The sequence below is a fragment of the Protopterus annectens genome, chromosome 3.part1 (genome assembly GCF_019279795.1).
Source record: "Protopterus annectens isolate FY-2018-M chromosome 3.part1, PAN1.0, whole genome shotgun sequence".
Lineage (NCBI taxonomy): Eukaryota > Metazoa > Chordata > Ceratodontiformes > Protopteridae > Protopterus > Protopterus annectens.
In genome coordinates, this window is record NC_056732.1 from 1,064,965,568 (window position 1) to 1,064,984,566 (window position 18,999).

General features: G+C 45.4%; 1 protein-coding gene across 1 annotated transcript in view; it reads left to right on the top strand.

The window, feature by feature from the left end:
* LOC122797748 (CMP-N-acetylneuraminate-beta-galactosamide-alpha-2,3-sialyltransferase 1-like) overlaps nt 1-18,999 on the top strand; it is a 696,724-nt gene that overhangs the window by 620,911 nt on the left and 56,814 nt on the right. The window lies entirely within an intron of this gene.

Genomic DNA, 18,999 nt, shown 5'->3' on the forward strand with positions numbered 1-18,999 from the left:
TCTACTAATCCTATTTAGCCCAGCCACCCTACCTCAGCTTTGGGCTTCAACCCAAGGGTGATGACTGCAACAGTGAAACACGATGAACATAGGTACAGTTGTGTACCTACCATAAATGTAGATGTTCGAGTGTATTCACTGTTGCAGTCTAGGTTACCCACCCACCATCCCTCTTTTTTTTGCTGGGGCTTATCTGCACTTCTCTATCCTATACAACATTTTTGGTGTATTTGCTTGTAGATGAAGGACATGTTATTTTTGAGCATGTATTTTTATTGGCATATTCTTTCAGCCTTTCAATTTAGGGGCACTTGACATCTGGGGCAAGAAAAACTGAAGAAAATGGCGTCGGCTGCATCTTTTATACCCCTGGCGCACTGACGTCATGGAAGAGGCGACAGCAACTGACTCCGGACCTAGACTTTGGAATTCCAGCCGACTACGGGTAGCCTGCCAGCAAGATAACCCAAGGGTGATGACTGCAACAGTGAATACACTCGAACATCTACATTTATGGTAGGTACACAACTGTACTTTCTTTTGCAATATAACTCATTTGATTCCAGTATCTGAGGTTATATGGACGTCACTAGGACAACTTATCACCCCTTTTGTGGAGCCAGACTGATGTTCATCGTGCATACAGCTGCAGTCATAACAGATGGGTTCTCCTGCCGTCAGGTGGGTCCTCGGTCGGCCGAATTCCAAAGTCCAGGTCCGGCGTCGGTTGTGGTCGCTTCTTCCCTGACGTCAGTGCGACAGGGGTATAAAGGAACCAGCCGACGCCATTTTCTTCAGTCTTTCTTGCCGTGCGGTGCCCGAAGCAGAATCAGTTCGCAAGTGCCGGTCGGCCAGCTCCTGAAATTACGAAAATTTTGAAACCGAAGTCTTCTTGAAAGCTAAGTACCCCGTTGGGGAAACTTTTCTTGCCTCAGACCGATGTCAGACAAAGTTAATAATTGTATTTCATGTGGGAAGCAAATACCGCATAAGGATTTCCATTCCCTCTGTATTCCTTGTTTAGGCCCAGACCACGACGTCTCGGTCTGTAAACTTTTGTGCTACATTCAACAAACGCACCATTAAGCGTCGGGCGGAGTTCGCCCAGCATTATTTTGGCAAAAAATTTTACTATATTATGTCGTCGGATACTCCGACTCCAGTTTTGTCTAAAAAGCGCCAAAGATAAGGACCGACACACGAGGTCCGCGGCCTCTACCGACACCACGCCAAAGCCGACTACACATGGTCCGGTTCTCAGCGAGGCGCCTACGCAGCCTCTGACTACCGACGACACTTCATTGGCAGTCTCCTGTGCCCGAGGTCGCAGGCTCCTCGGCCCACACTCTGACTACAGATACCGAAGCCACTCTTGGCGTTGAATCTCAAAATGTGGACAGGTCTACCTCCTCTCAAGGTGTCTTCAGACCTTCCTCTTCTTTTTCCATCAAGGCTTTCACTAAGTCTAAAGCAGCCATGCATTCTAAGAGACAAGCTACACAGGGCCCATCTCCAGGCCTCATGCCTAAAAAACAGATGCTTAAAATGGCTGAGGATTTAATTACTCTTATCAGGGGTTCTCAACCCCACCGACAAAGGCCCAGAGTGGAGGAAGAATCCCCCTCCTCTGATCAGGGCTCCATTATTTCAGAGCACTCTGATGATCAGGAACATTCTTACTGCCCTTTTGAAGACTCTGACGCAGAGGAGTCCATTCCTTCTGTATCCCCCCCAGAGGATTACTCATTTGGGGAAACTTTGCATACCTTAAGGGAACACTTCCACTGGAAAGGCCAAGATTATTCAGATTCCAAGAAAAGGATTAGAGAATTTCTTTTGCTACCTCAGCACAGGCCTCTGGCTATACCTCCTGTCTTGGACATCCTAGATGATGTTTACTCGGAGGCCTGCCTTAACCCGGATTCTCTACCTCCAGCCCCAGTCAAGCCTGACAGGTACTACAGGGTTCCTGACTCACACCAATTTCTATACAAAAGCCATGCTGCTGACCCAGAAACCATCTCACAGGGCCCCAAGGGAATTAAGGCCTCCACTGCTAAAAATCCATTACCTTCCAAGAGAGATTCCAGATCCTTAGAAAGGTGGGGGAAAAAGGTATATACCTCAGCAACCTTAACCATGAGGGCCTTAAACTGTCAGTTCCATATGCTAAAATACCAACAGTTTTTGTTATCACAATTGAAAAGTAAAATGTCACAACCTGAGCAACCAGACTTGAAGGAGTTGCAGGATTTGATGCATAGTGCAGAACAAGTGGGTAAGCATACCTTACATTGTGGATGTTCATCGTGCATACAACTGCAGTAATCACAGATGGGTTCTCTGCCGTCAGGCGGGTCCTCGGTCGGCCGAATTCCAAAGTCTAGGTCCGGCGTCGGTTGGTGTCGCTTTCTCTCTTGACGTCAGTGAGGCCAGAGTATATAAGACACAGCCGACACCATGTTCTTCAGTCTTTTTTGCCACGCAGTGCCCGAAGCAGAAGCAGTTCGCAAGTGCCGGTCGGCCAGCTCCTGAATTACGAAAAATTGGAAACCGAAGTCTTCATTAAAGCTAAGTACCCGTTGAAACTTTTCTTGCCTCAGACCGATGTCAGAAAAAGTTAATAATTGTATTTCTTGTGGGAAGCAAATACCGCATAAGGATTTCCATTCCCTCTGCATACCTTGTTTAGGCCCAGACCACGACATCTCGGGCTGTTGCTTTTGCGCTACTTTCAATAAACGCACTATTAAGCGTCGGGCGGAGTTCGCCCAACACTTTTTTGGTAAAGACTTTGATTATAAAATGTCGTCGGAGACTCTGACTACCGTTTTGTCCAAAAAATGCAAGGACCGACACGCGAGGTCCGCGGTCCCCACCGACACCACACCAAAACCGGCTACACGTGGTCCGGTTCTCAGCGAGACGCCTTTGCAGTCCCTGACTACCGACGACACTCCCTTGGCGGTGTCTTCTGTACCCGAGACCGCAGGTACCTCGGCCCTTTCCCAGACTACAACCGAAGCCATTGCTAATGTTGAGCCTCCTAATGTGGACAGGTCCACTTCCACCCATGGTGTCTTTCTATTAAGGCCTTTACTAAATCCAAAGCAGCCAGGCATCCCAAGAGGCCTGTTGCACAGGGCTCTTCTCCAGGCCCCATGCCTAAAAAACAGATGCTTAAAATGGCTGAGGATTTGATTACTCTTATCAGGGGTTCTCAACTCCCTCCAGACAAGAGACCCAGAGTGGTGGAAGATTCTCCCTCTTCTGATCAGGGCTCCATTTTATCAGAACATTCTGATGTAGAGGAACACTCTTACTCCCCTTTTGAAGATTCGGATGCAGAGCAGTCCATTCCTTCTGTATCTCCTCCTGAGGATTTTTCCTTTGGGGAAACCTTGCACACTTTAAGGGAACACTTCCATTGGGAAGGCCAAGACTTTTCTGATTCCAAGAAAAGACTTAGGGAATTTATTTTGTTACCTCAACACAGGCCTCTGGCGATACCTCCTGTTTTGGACATACTAGATGATGTTTATTCGGAGGCTTGCCTTAACCCAGATTCCCTGCCTCCTGCACCAGTCAAACCTGATAGGTACTACAGAGTTCCTAACTCTCACCAATTTCTCTACAAAGCCATAATGCTGACCCTGAAACCATTTCTCAAGGCCCCAAGGGATTGAAGGCCTCTACTGCCAAGAATCCACTTCCTGCCGAAAGAGAGTCAAGATCTTTAGAAAGGTGGGGAAAAAAGGTATATACCTCGGCCACCCTTGCCATGAGGGCCTTAAATTGTCAGTTTCATATGCTTAAATATCAACAGTTCCTGTTATCATAATTAAGGAATAAAATGTCTCAACCTGAACAACCAGATTTAAAGGAGTTACAGGATATGATGCATAGTGCAGAGCAAGTGGGTAAACACACCTTACAATGTGGCTATGATGCCCTAGAGGCCTCAAGTAGAGCGGCTGCTATGGGATCAGTCATTCGTAGACATGCCTGGCTTAGGGAACAAAGCTTGCCTGATCATGTGAAAGCTAAACTTCTAGATGCTCCTTTACAAAAGGATGTGCTGTTTGGTACTAATGCTGAGGAGATATTACGGAAAATGGAAGAAAAAGCCAAATCTATGCAAACTGTCAAAGCTTTTTTACAGGTCCAACCACCACGTTTTAGCAGAAATTGGCCTTCAAAAAACTGGTCCTTTCCAGCCACTGACAAGCCCCAAAGAGGTAGATACAGACTCACAAGGGGCAGATGGCAATCACAAGGATCATATAGAGGCCGACAATGGCAAACTCCAGCACCAAGACGTGGCGAAGACAGTGCACAACAATACAGGAAACAAACATAATGACTCCCTCATTTCCATGCCAAGCAGGTCTCAGCTGGCAGCACCTTTGGGAGGAAAGCTAGCATTATTTGCAAGAAATTGGCATAATGTCACAACAGACAAATGGATCCTGGACGTTATAAACAGAGGCTACGAATTTCAATTCCACACTCTTCCAAAAATGAGAGGCATGCCAAACCTGCCACGCAATCAAAGGGCAGAGGCACAACTACAAATTTTAAAGCTCATAAGCATGAGAGCTATACAAGAGGTACCTACTCATGAACAAGGTCAAGGTTTTTATTCAAGACTTTTTCTGGTACCAAGGAAAGGAAGCGACTGGAGACCCATTTTGGACTTATCCATCCTAAACACATTTTTACTCGTACCAAAATTCAAGATGCTCACATTACAGCAGCTTCTTCCCATGCTGGGCAAGGAGTTTTGGCTGGTAACATTGGACCTCAAGGAGGCATACCTGCATGTCCCAGTCAGACAAAGTTGCAGAAGATACCTCAGATTTCTTGCAGGTTCAATCCACTATCAATTCTCTGCATTGCCCTTTGGCTTATCTACTGTGCCCAGAGTATTCACAAAGTGCCTGGCATCAGTGATTGCCTACTGCAGACTTCAAGGGATACAAATTTACCCTTATTTGGATGACTGCCTGATCCAAGCGGACAGCAAGCACATACTTCTGGAACATCTGGCTTATGTAATACGGTTAATGCATTCTCTGGGATATACAGTCAACAAAGAGAAATCTAGGCTAACACCATCTCAGAAAATAACTTTCCTGGGTGCCAACTTGGACACAAACACCCAGATGGCCTATCTAACGCCAGAAAAACAGGGGCAGCTAACTCAGTACTTCAAAATACTAGCAAAATGTACCAGGCTTACTGGAAGGAAAATCCTGCAGGCTCTGGGCTTCATGGCATCTTGCATTCTTTTAATCCCATGTGCAAAGCTTTATATGAGGAAACTTCAATGGTACCTAAAAAACATATGGTCTCAACACAGCCACAGTTTGGAAACAATAATACCAATAATTCCATGTTTGCAAAAGGAATTTCTATGGTGGGCCCAAGCATGTCAAGCAAACACAGGCCTCCCATTCTGCAAGCCTCAAGCAAAGCAAGTCATCACAACAGATGCCTCAGATTACGCCTGGGGGGCACACATGACAGACAGGTGCATTCAGGGCAAATGGTCCCAAAAGGAAAAGCACCTTCACATCAATCAAAAAGAAATGCTAGCAGTAATAAATGCAATTACAGCTTTCAAGGACCTCCTGCATCCAGGACAATTACTGATAAGAACAGACAACACCACAGTAATGTGGTACATAAACAAACAAGGAGGAACACATTCATACCCCTTGTGCAGACTAGCCATGACTCTTTGGAACTTGGCTCTGGAATGGCAAATCGAACTTCAGGCACAGTACTTGCCAGGATTGGAAAACACGCTGGCAGACAATCTAAGCAGAAATATGACAGATCCACACGAATGGAAGTTGCATCCTCAGGTGTTTACAGAGATAATACAAGAGTGGGGAGGCCAGACATAGATCTTTGCCTCCCACAGGAATCATCAATTGGAAAAGTTTTGTTCAAGGACCTTTCATCCAAAGGCCTGGAGAGTGGGCGCCCTTTCATTCAGTTGGACAGCATGGACAGTTTACGCTTCCCACCTCTGCCTCTTCTGCCCAAGGTGCTCTTGAAAGCAAGAGCAGACAGACCGAAGATGATACTGATTGCTCCAGATTGGCCAAGGTAACACTGGTATCTGCTCCTGAGGAGTCTAACACATACTCCTCCCTGGTCCCTACCTCTAATGCCTCTTCTGCTGACTCAGCACAGCTACAAAACTCTTCACGGTCAGCTGAAAACACTCAGTCTTGCTGCATGGAAAATTCCTTAACACCACAACAGACCCTACTCTCCAAGGAGGTGCAGGATGTCATTTTGGAGGCCAGAAGGCCATCTACTAGAAAGGCTTACACCACAAAATGGAAACAGTTCTGCTCTTGGAATTAGAAAAAAGGCCAGGACCCTAGAAAGCTGAATTTGCCTCAGATATTACAGTATCTAGCTGAGCTACTGAACAGTGGACTTTCATTTTCTTCCATAAAAATCCATGCCTCAGCCATTTCTGCAGAATTCAACTCGGATCCACCTTTATGATGTTCATCGTGCATTACAGCTGCAGTAATCACATATGGGTTTTCAGCCGTCAGGCGGTCCCTCGGTCGGCCGAATTCCAAAGTCTTGGTCCGGCGTCGGTTGTTGTCGCGTACTCTTCTGACGTCAGGAAGGCTAGAGTATATAAGACACAGCCGACGCCATCTTCTTCAGTCTTTTTTGCCGCGCGGTGCCCGAAGCAGAAGCAGTTCGCAAGTGCCGGTCGGCCAGCTCCTGAATTACGAACAAATTTGGAACCGAAGTCTTCTATAAAGCTAAGTACCCTGTTGGGGAAACTTTTCTTGCCTCAGACCGATGTCAGAAAAAGTAAATAATTGTATTTCTTGTGGGAAGCAAATACCGCATAAGGATTTCCATTCCCTGTGCATACCTTGTTTGGGCCCAGACCACGACGTCTCGGGCTGTCGCTTTTGCGCTACCTTCAATAAACGCACTATCAAGCATCGGGCGGAGTTCGCCCAACATTATTTTGGAAAAGCGTTTGACTATAAAATGTCGTCGGACACTCCGACTACCGCTTTACCCAAAAAACACAGGGAAAAGGACCGACACGCGAAGACCGCGGTCTCCGCTGACACCACACCGAAACAGGCTCCACGTGCTCCGGTTCTCAGTGAGACGCCTTTGCAGTCCCTGAGCACCGACGACACGACTCTGGCGGTGCCTTCTATACATGAGACCGCAGACCCTTCGGCCCATTCCCAGACTACTACCGAAGCCCCGGCTTCTTTTGAAACTGTTAATGTGGACAGGTCCACCTCCACCCATGGTGTTTTTAGGCCTTCATCTACCTTCTCCATTAAGGCTTTTACTAAAGCTAAAGCAGTCAGGCATCACACGAGGCCTGCTGCACAAGGCCCATCTTCTGGACCCTTGCCTAAGAAACGCATGCTTAAGATGGCGGAGGACCTTATTACTCTCATCAGAGGTTCCCAGCCCCCTCCTGATAAGAGGCCCAGAGTTGAGGAAGAATCCCCATCTTCTGACCAGGGATCCATTATTTCCGAGCATTCTGATGCAGAGGAACACACTTATTCTCCTTTTGAGGACTCGGATGCTGAGCAATCCATTCCTTCCGTGTCCCCCCCTGAGGATTTTTCTTTTGGGGAAACCTTGCACACCTTGAGAGAGCACTTCCATTGGGAAGGCCAAGACTTTTCAAACTCCAAGAAAAGACTTAGGGAATTTCTCTGGTTACCTCAACACAGACCTCTGGCTATACCCCCTGTTTTGGAGGTTCTGGATGATGTCTATTCGGAGGCCTGTCTTAACCCTGATTCCCTGCCTCCAGCACCAGTAAAACCTGATAGATATTACAGAGTGCCCACTTCTCACCAATTTCTCTATAAAGGCCATAATGCTGACCCTGAAACCATTTCACAAGGCCCTAAGGAATTAAAAGCCGCCACTGCTAAGAATCCTCTCCCTGCAGAAAGGGAATCCAGATCTCTAGAAAGGTGGGGTAAGAAGGTATACACCTCGGCCACCCTAGCCATGAGGGCCTTAAACTGTCAGTTCCATATGATAAAATATCAACAGTACTTGCTATCACAATTAAAGAGCAAAATGACAAATCTTGAACTACCAGATTTAAAAGAGTTACAGGATATGATGCATAGTGCGGAGCAGGTGGGAAAACACACCTTACAATGTGGTTATGATGCCCTAGAGGCCTCCAGTAGAGCGGCTGCTACAGGGTCAGTCATCCGCAGACATGCCTGGCTTAGAGAGCAAACTTTACCAGATCATGTGAAAGCTAAACTTCTTGACGCTCCTTTGCAAAAGGATGTTCTTTTTGGTACTAATGCTGAGGATATATTACGAAAAATGGAGGAAAAGGCCAAGTCTATGCAAACTGTCAAAGCCTTTCTACAGGTCCAGCCACCACGGTTTAGCAGGAACTGGCCTTCAAAGAACTGGTCCTTTCCAGCCAGTGACAAGCCCCAAAGAGGTAGATACAGACGCACAAGGGGCAGAGGGCAATCACAAGGATCATACAGAGGCAGACAATGTCAATCTCCAGCACCAAGAGGTGGTGAAGACAGTGCACAACAATACAGGAAGCAAACTCAATGACTCCCTCATTTCCATGCCAAGCCAGTTTCAGTTGGCAGCACCTTTGGGAGGAAAACTAGCATTATTTGCAAGCAATTGGCATATTGTCACTACAGACAAATGGATCCTGGACATTATAAACAGAGGCTACAAATTTCAATTCCACACTCTACCAAAAAAGAGAGGCATGCCAAACCTGCCACAAAATCAAAGGGCAGAGGCACAACTACAAATTTCAAAGCTCCTAAACATGAGAGCTATACAAAAGGTACCTACGCACCAACAAGGTCAAGGATTTTATTCAAGACTCTTTCTGGTACCAAGAAAAGGATCCGACTGGAGACCCATTCTGGACTTATCCATACTGAACACATACCTACTCGTACCAAAATTCAAGATGCTCACATTACAGCAACTTCTTCCCATGCTGGGCAAGGAGTTTTGGCTGGTAACATTGGACCTCAAGGAGGCATACCTGCATGTCCCAATCAGACAAAGTTGCAGAAGATACCTCAGATTTCTTGCAGGTTCAATTCACTATCAATTCTCTGCATTGCCCTTTGGCTTATCTACTGCGCCCAGAGTATTCACAAAGTGCCTGGCATCAGTGATCGCTTACTGCAGACTGCAAGGGATACAAATTTACCCTTACCTGGACGACTGCCTGATCCAAGCGGACAGCAAACACAGACTACTAGAACATCTGGCATATGTGACATGGTTACTGCTTTCTCTGGGTTACACCATCAACAAGGAGAAATCAAAGCTAACACCAGCTCAGAAAATAACCTTCCTGGGTGCCAGCTTGGACACAAACACCCAGACGGCATATCTTACGCCAGAAAAACAAGGGCAACTACCTCAGTACTTCAACACACTAGCAAAAAGTACCAGGCTTACTGCAAGGAAAATCCTGCAGGCTCTGGGATTCATGGCATCTTGCATTCTTCTAATCCCATGTGCAAAGCTGCACATGAGGAAACTTCAATGGTACCTAAAAAATATATGGTGTCAACACAGTCACAGTTTGGAAGCAATTATACCAATAATTCCATGTCTACAAAAGGAATTTCTATGGTGGGCACAAGCATGCCAAGCAAATACAGGCCTCCCATTCTGCAAGCCTCAAGCAAAACAAATCATAACCACAGACGCCTCCGATTACGCCTGGGGGGCGCACATGAAGGACAGGTGCATTCAGGGAAGATGGTCCCAAAAGGAAAAGCACCTTCACATCAATCAAAAAGAAATGCTAGCAGTAATAAATGCAATTACAGCTTTCAAAGACTTCCTGCATCCAGGACAACTACTAATAAAGACAGACAACACCACGGTAATGTGGTACATAAACAAACAAGGAGGAACACATTCATACCCCTTGTGCAGACTAGCCATGACTCTTTGGAACTTGGCTCTGGAAAGACAAATCGAGCTTCAAGCACAATACCTGCCAGGGCTGGAAAACATATTGGTGGACACTCTGAGCAGAAATATGACAGATCCACACAAATGGAAGTTACATCCTCAGGTGTTTGCAGAGATAATCCAAGCGTGGGGGAGGCCAGACATAGATCTTTTTGCCTCCCACAGAAACCATCAATTGACAAAGTTTTGTACAAGGACCTTCCATCCAAAGGCCTGGAAAGTGGACGCCTTTTCATTCAGTTGGACAGCAGGGACAGTTTATGCATTCCCACCTCTGCCCCTATTGCCCAAGGTACTGCTGAAAGCAAGAGCAGACAACCCAAGGATGATACTGATTGCACCGGATTGGCCAAGGCAACACTGGTATCCGCTCCTGAGGAGTCTAATCCATTCTCCTCCCTGGGCCTTGCCTCTAACACCACTTCTACTGACTCAGAACAACTACAAGACCCTGCACAGTCAACTGAAGACGCTCAACCTCGCTGCATGGAAAATTCCTTAGCACCTCAACAGACCCTTCTCTCCAAGGAGGTGCAGGATGTCATTTTGGAGGCCAGAAGACCATCAACCAGAAAAGCTTACTCCGCAAAATGGAAGCGGTTTTGCTGTTGGAATGATAAAAGAGGCCAGGATCCCAGGAAATTGAACTTGCCTCGAGTTTTACAGTACCTAGCTGAGCTACTGAACAGTGGACTTTCATTTTCTTCCATTAAAATACATGCCTCAGCCATCTCTGCAGAATACAACACAGACCCCCCTTGTTCTCTCAACCTCTCTTACGGCAGTTCCTCAGAGGGGCTAAAAATATTAGACCGCCAAGGAAGCAACCAATACCAGCCTGGGACCTTAACTACATTCTGGAAAAATTAACATTGCCTCCCTTTGAACCTGCTGCCTCAACAGATATGCAATATTTGTCCTGGAAAACAGCTTTTCTTCTGGCCATCACTTCAGCTCGTAGGGTTTCTGAATTACAGGCCCTCATGGTGGTGCAGCCCTTCCTCATCTTCCATCAGGATAGAGTTTCCCTTCGTACTAACCCGTCTTTTATGCCTAAAGTCGTATCCAGGGTAGCCTTAAACCAAGCCATACACCTACCTACCTTCTACCCTAACCCTCAAAACAAAGGGGAAAGGCTGCTTCACTCTTTAGACATTCATAGGCAGCTACGTTACTGTTTGGACAGAACTAAGTCCTTCAGGACATCAGACCAGCTTTTTGTGTCCTATGCCCTGAATGCTCAAGGGAAACCAGTTACCAAACAGACCATTTCCAAGTGGATTGGTCACTGCATACGATTTTGTTACTCCTATCATGGAAAACCTGTCCCTACTGGTATCAGATCTCACTCCACCAGGGCCACAGCCACCTCTACAGCCTTCCTCAGAGGAGTGCCTACTAAAGATATCTTGGAGGCAGCCACTTGGAGTTCTGTACATACCTTCACGAAACACTACCATCTGCCTTTATATTCCAGAACAAGAGCAGGCTTCGCCACTGCAGTTCTGCAGGGCATTCTAGCTCAACCCAGTTCCGTATAGTACCTACCACCCTATGCATAGCTTTGGGACTCTACCCATATGTGATTACTGCAGCTGTAATGCACGATGAACATAGTACAGTTTTGTACCTACCATAAATGTAGATGTTCGAGGGCTATTACAGCTGCAGTAATTCCACCCTCCTTCCCCACTTGGTAAGACCTTGGGGTCTGAATACCTCTTCATACCTGCTGACTGGGTTATCCTGCTATGTTTTATTGGCTTACTTTAGTGGATTAGATTTATTTATGTATTGCCTTCCATTTGGGGGGCACCTGACATCTGGGGCAAGAAAGACTGAAGAAGATGGCGTCGGCTGTGTCTTATATATTCTAGCCTTCCTGACGTCAGAAGAGTACGCGACAACAACCGACGCCGGACCAAGACTTTGGAATTCGGCCGACCGAGGGACCGCCTGACGGCTGAAAACCCATATGTGATTACTGCAGCTGTAATAGCCCTCGAACATCTACATTTATGGTAGGTACAAAACTGTACTTTCTCACCCACTCTTACGACAGTTCCTCAGAGGGGCTAAGAATATAAGACCACCAAGGAAACAACCAATACCAGCCTGGGATCTTAATTACAATCTAGAAAAATTAACATTGCCTCCTTTTGAACCAGCTGCATCAACAGATTTGCAATATTTGTCCTGGAAAACAGCCTTCCTTCTGGCCATCACTTCAGCTCGTAGGGTTTCGGAACTACAGGCCCTCATGGCGGTGCAGCCCTTCCTCATCTTCCATCAGGACAGGGTTTCCCTTCGTACCAACCCGTCATTTATGCCTAAAGTGGTATCCAGGGTAGCTTTAAACCAAGCCATACACTTACCTACCTTTTACCCCAATCCTCAAAACAAAGGTGAAAGGTTGCTACATTCTTTAGACATCCATAGGCAGCTACGCTATTATTTGGACAGAACAAAGTCCTTCAGGAAATCAGAACAACTTTTTGTGTCCTATGCTGTAGGGGCTCAAGGGAAGCCAGTGAGCAAGCAGACAATTTCAAAGTGGATAGGCCACTGCATACGGTTCTGTTATTCATATCATGGGAAATCTGTTCCCACAGGCATCAGATCCCACTCCACCAGGGCCACAGCTACCTCTATAGCCTTCCTCAGAGGAGTTCCTACCAAAGACATTTTGGAGGCAGCCACTTGGAGTTCTGTACATACCTTCACAAAACACTACCACCTGCCTTTATATTCCAAAACTAGAGCAGGCTTTGCCACTGCTGTGTTGCAGGGCATTCTGGCTCATCCCAGTTCAACTAGTACCCACCACCCTGTGTGTAGCTTTGGGACTCTACCCATCTGTGATTACTGCAGCTGTATGCACGATGAACATAGTACAGTTTTGTACCTACCATAAATGTAGATGTTCGAGTGCTAATACACCTGCAGTACAGGTTACCCTCCCGCCTTCCCCATTTGGTAAAGGCATAGGGCCTAACCCCCTCTTCATACAACCTGACTGGGTTATCCTTCTATGGTTTATTTGCTTGCAACTACTGATTTTGGATTATATTGCATTGCTTGTATATATATATATATATATATATATATATATAATTTATGTATTGCCTTCCTTCTGGGGGCACCTGACATCTGGGGCAAGAAAGACTGAAGAACATGGCGTCGGCTGGGTCTTATATACTCTGGCCTCACTGACGTCAAGAGAGAAAGCGACACCAACCGACGCCGGACCTAGACTTTGGAATTCGGCCGACCGAGGACCCGCCTGACGGCAGAGAACCCATCTGTGATTACTGCAGCTGTATTAGCACTCGAACATCTACATTTATGGTAGGTACAAAACTGTACTTTTTGATGCTCTAGAGGCCTCATGTAGAGCTGCTGTTACAGGATCAGTCATACGTAGACATGCCTGGCTCAAGGAACAAACCTTGCCAGATCATGTCAAAGCAAAATTACTAGATGCCCCTCTACAAAAGGATGTACTATTTGGTGCTAATGCTGAGGAGGTAATAAGGAAAATGGAGGAAAAGGCTAAATCAATGCAAACTGTGAAAGATTTTCTACAGGTACAACCCCCACGTTTCAGTAGAAATTGGTCTTCCAAAAATTGGTCCTTTCCAGCCACGGACAGACCCCAAAGAGGAAGATACAGGCGCCCGAGGGGCAGAGGACAATCCCAAGGATCGTTTAGAGGCAGACAATGGCAAGCTCCTACACAAAGAGGTGGTGAGGATAACTCACAGCCATTCAGAAAGCAAGCCCAATGACTTTCCCCTTTGCATGCCAAGCAAGACTCAAATGGCAGCACCCTTAGGAGGAAAACTGGCATTATTTTCAAAAAATTGGCATATTGTCACAAAAGACAAATGGATCCTGGACATTATAAACAGAGGCTACAGATTCCATTTTCACACCCTTCCAAAAATGAGAGGCATGCCAAACCTGCCACGCAATCAAAGGGCAGAGGCACAAAGGCAAATTACAGATCTCATAGACATGAAAGCTATTCAAGAGGTACCTACGCATGAACAAGGTCAAGGTTTTTATTCCAGACTATTCCTGGTACCAAGGAAGGGAAAAGATTGGAGACCTATTTTGGACCTATCCATCTTAAACACATTTCTACTCGTACCAAAATTCAAGATGCTCACTCTACAGCAGCTTCTTCCCATGCTGGGCAAGGAGTCTTGGCTGGTAACATTGGACCTCAAGGAGGCATACCTGCATGTCCCAATCAGACAAATTTGCAGAAGATACCTCAGATTTCTTGCAGGTTCAACCCATTATCACTTCTCTGCATTGCCCTTTGGCTTATCTACTGCGCCCAGAGTATTCACGAAATGCCTAGCATCAGTAATTGCCTACTGCAGACTTCAAGGGATACAAATATTACCCCTATTTGGACGACTGCCTGATCCAAGCGGACAGCAAGCACATTCTTCTGAAACATCTGGCTTATGTAATAATGTTGTTGAACTCTCTGGGATACACAGTCAACAAAAAGAAATCAAGACTAATACCCTCTCGGAAGATAATTTTCCTGGGTGCCAACTTGGACACAAACACCCAGATGGCCTACCTCACGCCAGAGAAGCAGGGGCAACTAACTCAATACTTCAGAGCACTAGCAAATTGCACCAGGCTGACTGCAAGGAAAATCCTGCAGGCTCTGGGATTCATGACATCTTGCATCTTACTAATCCCATGTGCAAAGCTGCATATGAGGAAACTTCAATGGTACCTGAAAAACCTATGGTCTCAACACAGCCACAGTTTGGAAACAATAATACCACTAATTCCATGTCTTCAAAAGGAATTTGTGTGGTGGGCTCAAGCATGCCAAACAAACGCAGGTCTTCCATTCAGCAAGCCTCAAACAAATCAAGTCATCACTACAGACGCCTCGGACTACGCTTGGGGGGCGCACGTGACAGATCGGTGCATTCAGGGCAAATGGTCCCAAAAAGAAAAGCACCTTCACATCAATCAAAAGGAAATGCTAGCAGTAATAAATGCAATTATAGCTTTCAAAGACCTTCTGCACCCAGGTCAATTATTGATAAGAACGGACAACACCACAGTTATGTGGTACATAAACAAACAGGGAGGAACACATTCATACCCCCTATGCAGACTGGCCATGTCACTTTGGAACATGGCCATGGACTTACAAATCGAACTACAAGCACAGTACTTGTCAGGCAAGGAAAACACGCTGGCAGACAACCTAAGCAGAAATATGACAGATCCACATGAATGGAAGTTGCATCCAAAAGTTTTTACAGAGATAATCCAAGCATGGGGAAGGCCAGACATAGATCTCTTTGCCTCCCAGAAAAATCACCAATTGACAAAATTCTGCTCAAGGAGTTTCCATCCAAAGGCCTGGAGAGTGGACGCTCTCTCTTTCAGTTGGACATCAATGACAGTTTATGCCTTCCCACCTCTTCCTCTGCTGCCCAAAGTTCTATTGAAAACCAGAGCAGACAGACCAAAGATGATTCTCATTGCTCCAGATTGGCCAAGACAACACTGGCACCCACTCCTGAGGAGCCTGACGCATTCCCCACCATGGACCCTGCCTCTAATGCCGCTTCTCCTGACTCAGCACAGCTTCAAAACTCTTCACAGCCATCTAAAAACACTCAATCTAGCCACATGGAAGATTCCTTATCATCACAGCAGACCCTACTCTCCAAGGAGGTGCAGGATGTCATTTTGGAGGCCAGAAGGCCGTCAACTAGAAAAGCTTACTCCACAAAATGGAAACGTTTTTTTGTCTGGAATGAGAAAAAGGGCCAGGATCCTGGAAAACTGAATTTACCTCAAATACTACAGTATCTAGCTGAGCTGCTAAGTAGTGGACTTTCATTCTCCTCCATCAAAATCCATGCCTCAGCCATTTCTGCAGAATACAACACTGATCCACCCTTATTCTCTCACCCTCTCTTAAAACAGTTCCTCAGAGGGGCTAAGAATCTAAAACCCCCAAGGAAACAACCAATACCTGCTTGGGATCTCAATTTCATTCTGGAAAAACTGACCTTGCCTCCCTTTGAGCCAGCTGCCTCATCAGATTTGCAATATTTGTCCTGGAAAACAGCTTTCCTTCTGGCTATTACCTCAGCTCGTAGAGTTTCAGAACTACAACCTCTCATGGCCATGCAGCCTTTTATCATCTTCCATCAGGACAGAGTTTCCTTACGAAGCAATCCGTCCTTTATGCCAATAGTGGTATCCAGGGTAGCTTTGAATCAGGCCATACACTTACCTACCTTTTATCCTAATCCTCAAAACAAAGGGGAGAGATTACTACATTCCTTGGACATCCACGGACAACTGCGTTATTATTTGGACAGAACAAAGCCTTTCAGAAAATCAGAACAGCTCTTTGTGTCCTATGCTATAGGAGCTCAAGGAAAGCCAATTTCCAAACAGACAATCTCAAAATGGATAGCCCACTGCATACGCTTTTGCTACTCTTTTCATGGCAAAACTGTACCTACAGGCATCAGATCTCACTCCACAAGGGCCACAGCTACCTCTGCAGCTTTCCTCAGAGGAGTTCCTACCAAAGATATTTTGGAAGCAGCCACTTGGAGTTCTGTGCATACCTTCTCCAAGCACTACCACCTACCATTATACTCCAAAACCAGAGCAGGCTTTGCCACTGCAGTCTTGCAGGGCATCCTGGCTCCTCCTAGTTCCACCTAGTGCCTACCACCCCTTTCTTAGCTTTGGGATTCTACCCATCTGTTATGACTGCAGCTGTATGCACGATGAACATAGTACAGTTTTGTACCTACCATAAATGTAGATGTTCGAGTGCTAATACAGCTGCAGTCCAGGTTTCCCTCCCTCCTTCCCCTCTTGGGACAGGCCTATTGGCTAACACCTCCTCATATAACCTGATTGGGGTATTCATTTATGGTGTGTTTGCTTGCACTACTGTATTTTTGATTATATTGCATTGCTTTATTACACAAATTTATGTATTGCCTTCCTTCTGGGGGCACCTGACATCTGGGGCAAGAAAAACTGAAGAAAATGGCGTCGGCTGGTTCCTTTATACCCCTGTCGCACTGACGTCAGGGAAGAAGCGACGACAACCGACGCCGGACCTGGACTTTGGAATTCGGCCGACCGAGGACCCGCCTGACGGCAGGAGAACCCATCTGTTATGACTGCAGCTGTATTAGCATTCGAACATCTACATTTATGGTAGGTACAAAACTGTACTTTTTGCATAAGATCTTGTAAATATATCTATAATCTATTGTGTCTGAGCATAAAGTTTAGAATCTGCACAATTTTATCAATTTGTATGTCTTTACTCCTTCCACGTCTTGTGTATCTGTAAAAAGGTTTTCTATTATGCTCAATGTCTTTATATAAATTATCTTCACATTTTTCTTGATCTTGTCTCACAATCTGCTTAATCTGTTTGTCCAGCTTGTTTATTTCAGTTTTCAAAATTGTAGTTTTGCCTGTTTTCCATTTCTTATATTTTTTGTCTCTCACCTTAATCAGTATCCTGTTCTTATGGAAATGTATCCCCCTGACATTGTATGGCTAGATCCTTATAAACATTTTTTTAATTTTTTGCACACAATTTTCTCATTCAGAACTTTTCACATTCCATATGCAGTGTTTCCACTGAACACCTCACTCCAGTTAGTTTTACATAGTGACTGTTTTGCTTCCATATAATCTGTAATTAACCTTCTGTGCATTGGTTTAGATTTCAGTTTGGCAGAATTATCTAGCAACAATTTAACCTTTATAACCCCATGATCACTGCACATCACTGGTGGTAAAACTTGACTTGAAGTAACAGTAATTTCTTTAGGAACACAAACAATGTCTAGCATGTTCCTTCCCCGGTAGGGTTTTTTTAAATCTGAAGCAATCGTTGTTCATGAATATATGTTGTGAATAATTTCCTTACTTATGTTGAATCATAGGTTCATAGGTTAGTACTAAGCTAACTGCCCTTGCGAACCATTTTAAGCCTAGCCAATTATCCCTTGTGAGACTCGAAACCTGCACCTTGCGTTTGTAAGGCAAACACTTTTAACCATTAGGCCACCCTCCCAACCCAATATTATTCCAGTCTGTTTCTGGTAAATTTAAGTCCCTAACTAATATTATTCTCGCCTCCTGTGTTTCATGCAAGAAATGTATGAATTCCTCTAGGTCATCTGCACTTGACTTTGGTGGTTTTTACACTCCAAAAATTGTTATATGTTCCAGAATTTTCTTTATTGTCACAGTTAGACAGTCCGTAGTATTGGTGTCATCATTCAGCGTGTAGTAATCACAGGTCTCATAACTGTCTTTAGTCCCTTTCTTAACATCTCCACCTGATTGTTAGAATGTCTGTTACAGTAAAAACATTTATACCCGGGCAGTACTGGTTTCTAGTCATTGTTCTTTAACCACATTTTCACAAACAATAACATCAGCAATCTTGTGGGAACATAGAACATTTTCCAGTAAGAAAGTTTACTGTTAATGCTGCTAGCATTACCAACCATCAGAGATGCACCAAATACCACAGTGGTGGTGCTGCAGTAGCGTTGTCACCTCACAGTAAGACGCTGTCCAGTTCGATTCTCAGCTAGAGCGTCTTCTGCGTGGAGACATGCGTGAATGTGCGTACCTTCGTTGAAGGGGTTGCGTCAGGCCTGGCAAGCCGGTACGTAAAAATCAACTGCCAATAAATTGCGGACCGGAGTTCCGCTGTGGCGACTCCTAACCGGGAAAAGCCGAAAGACACAAACAAACAAAGAGATGCATCAAATGTTGCTATCTGTGAACTATTAAATTTTTGACCTGACAAAAATCCTGCCTAGTGTTTGTCAAATATTGCAAAATATCTGCTGCAAAAATTCTCTTCCCAGATCTTGAAAATGCACACCATCCTGTCTGAACACGTGGGCCCAAAACTAG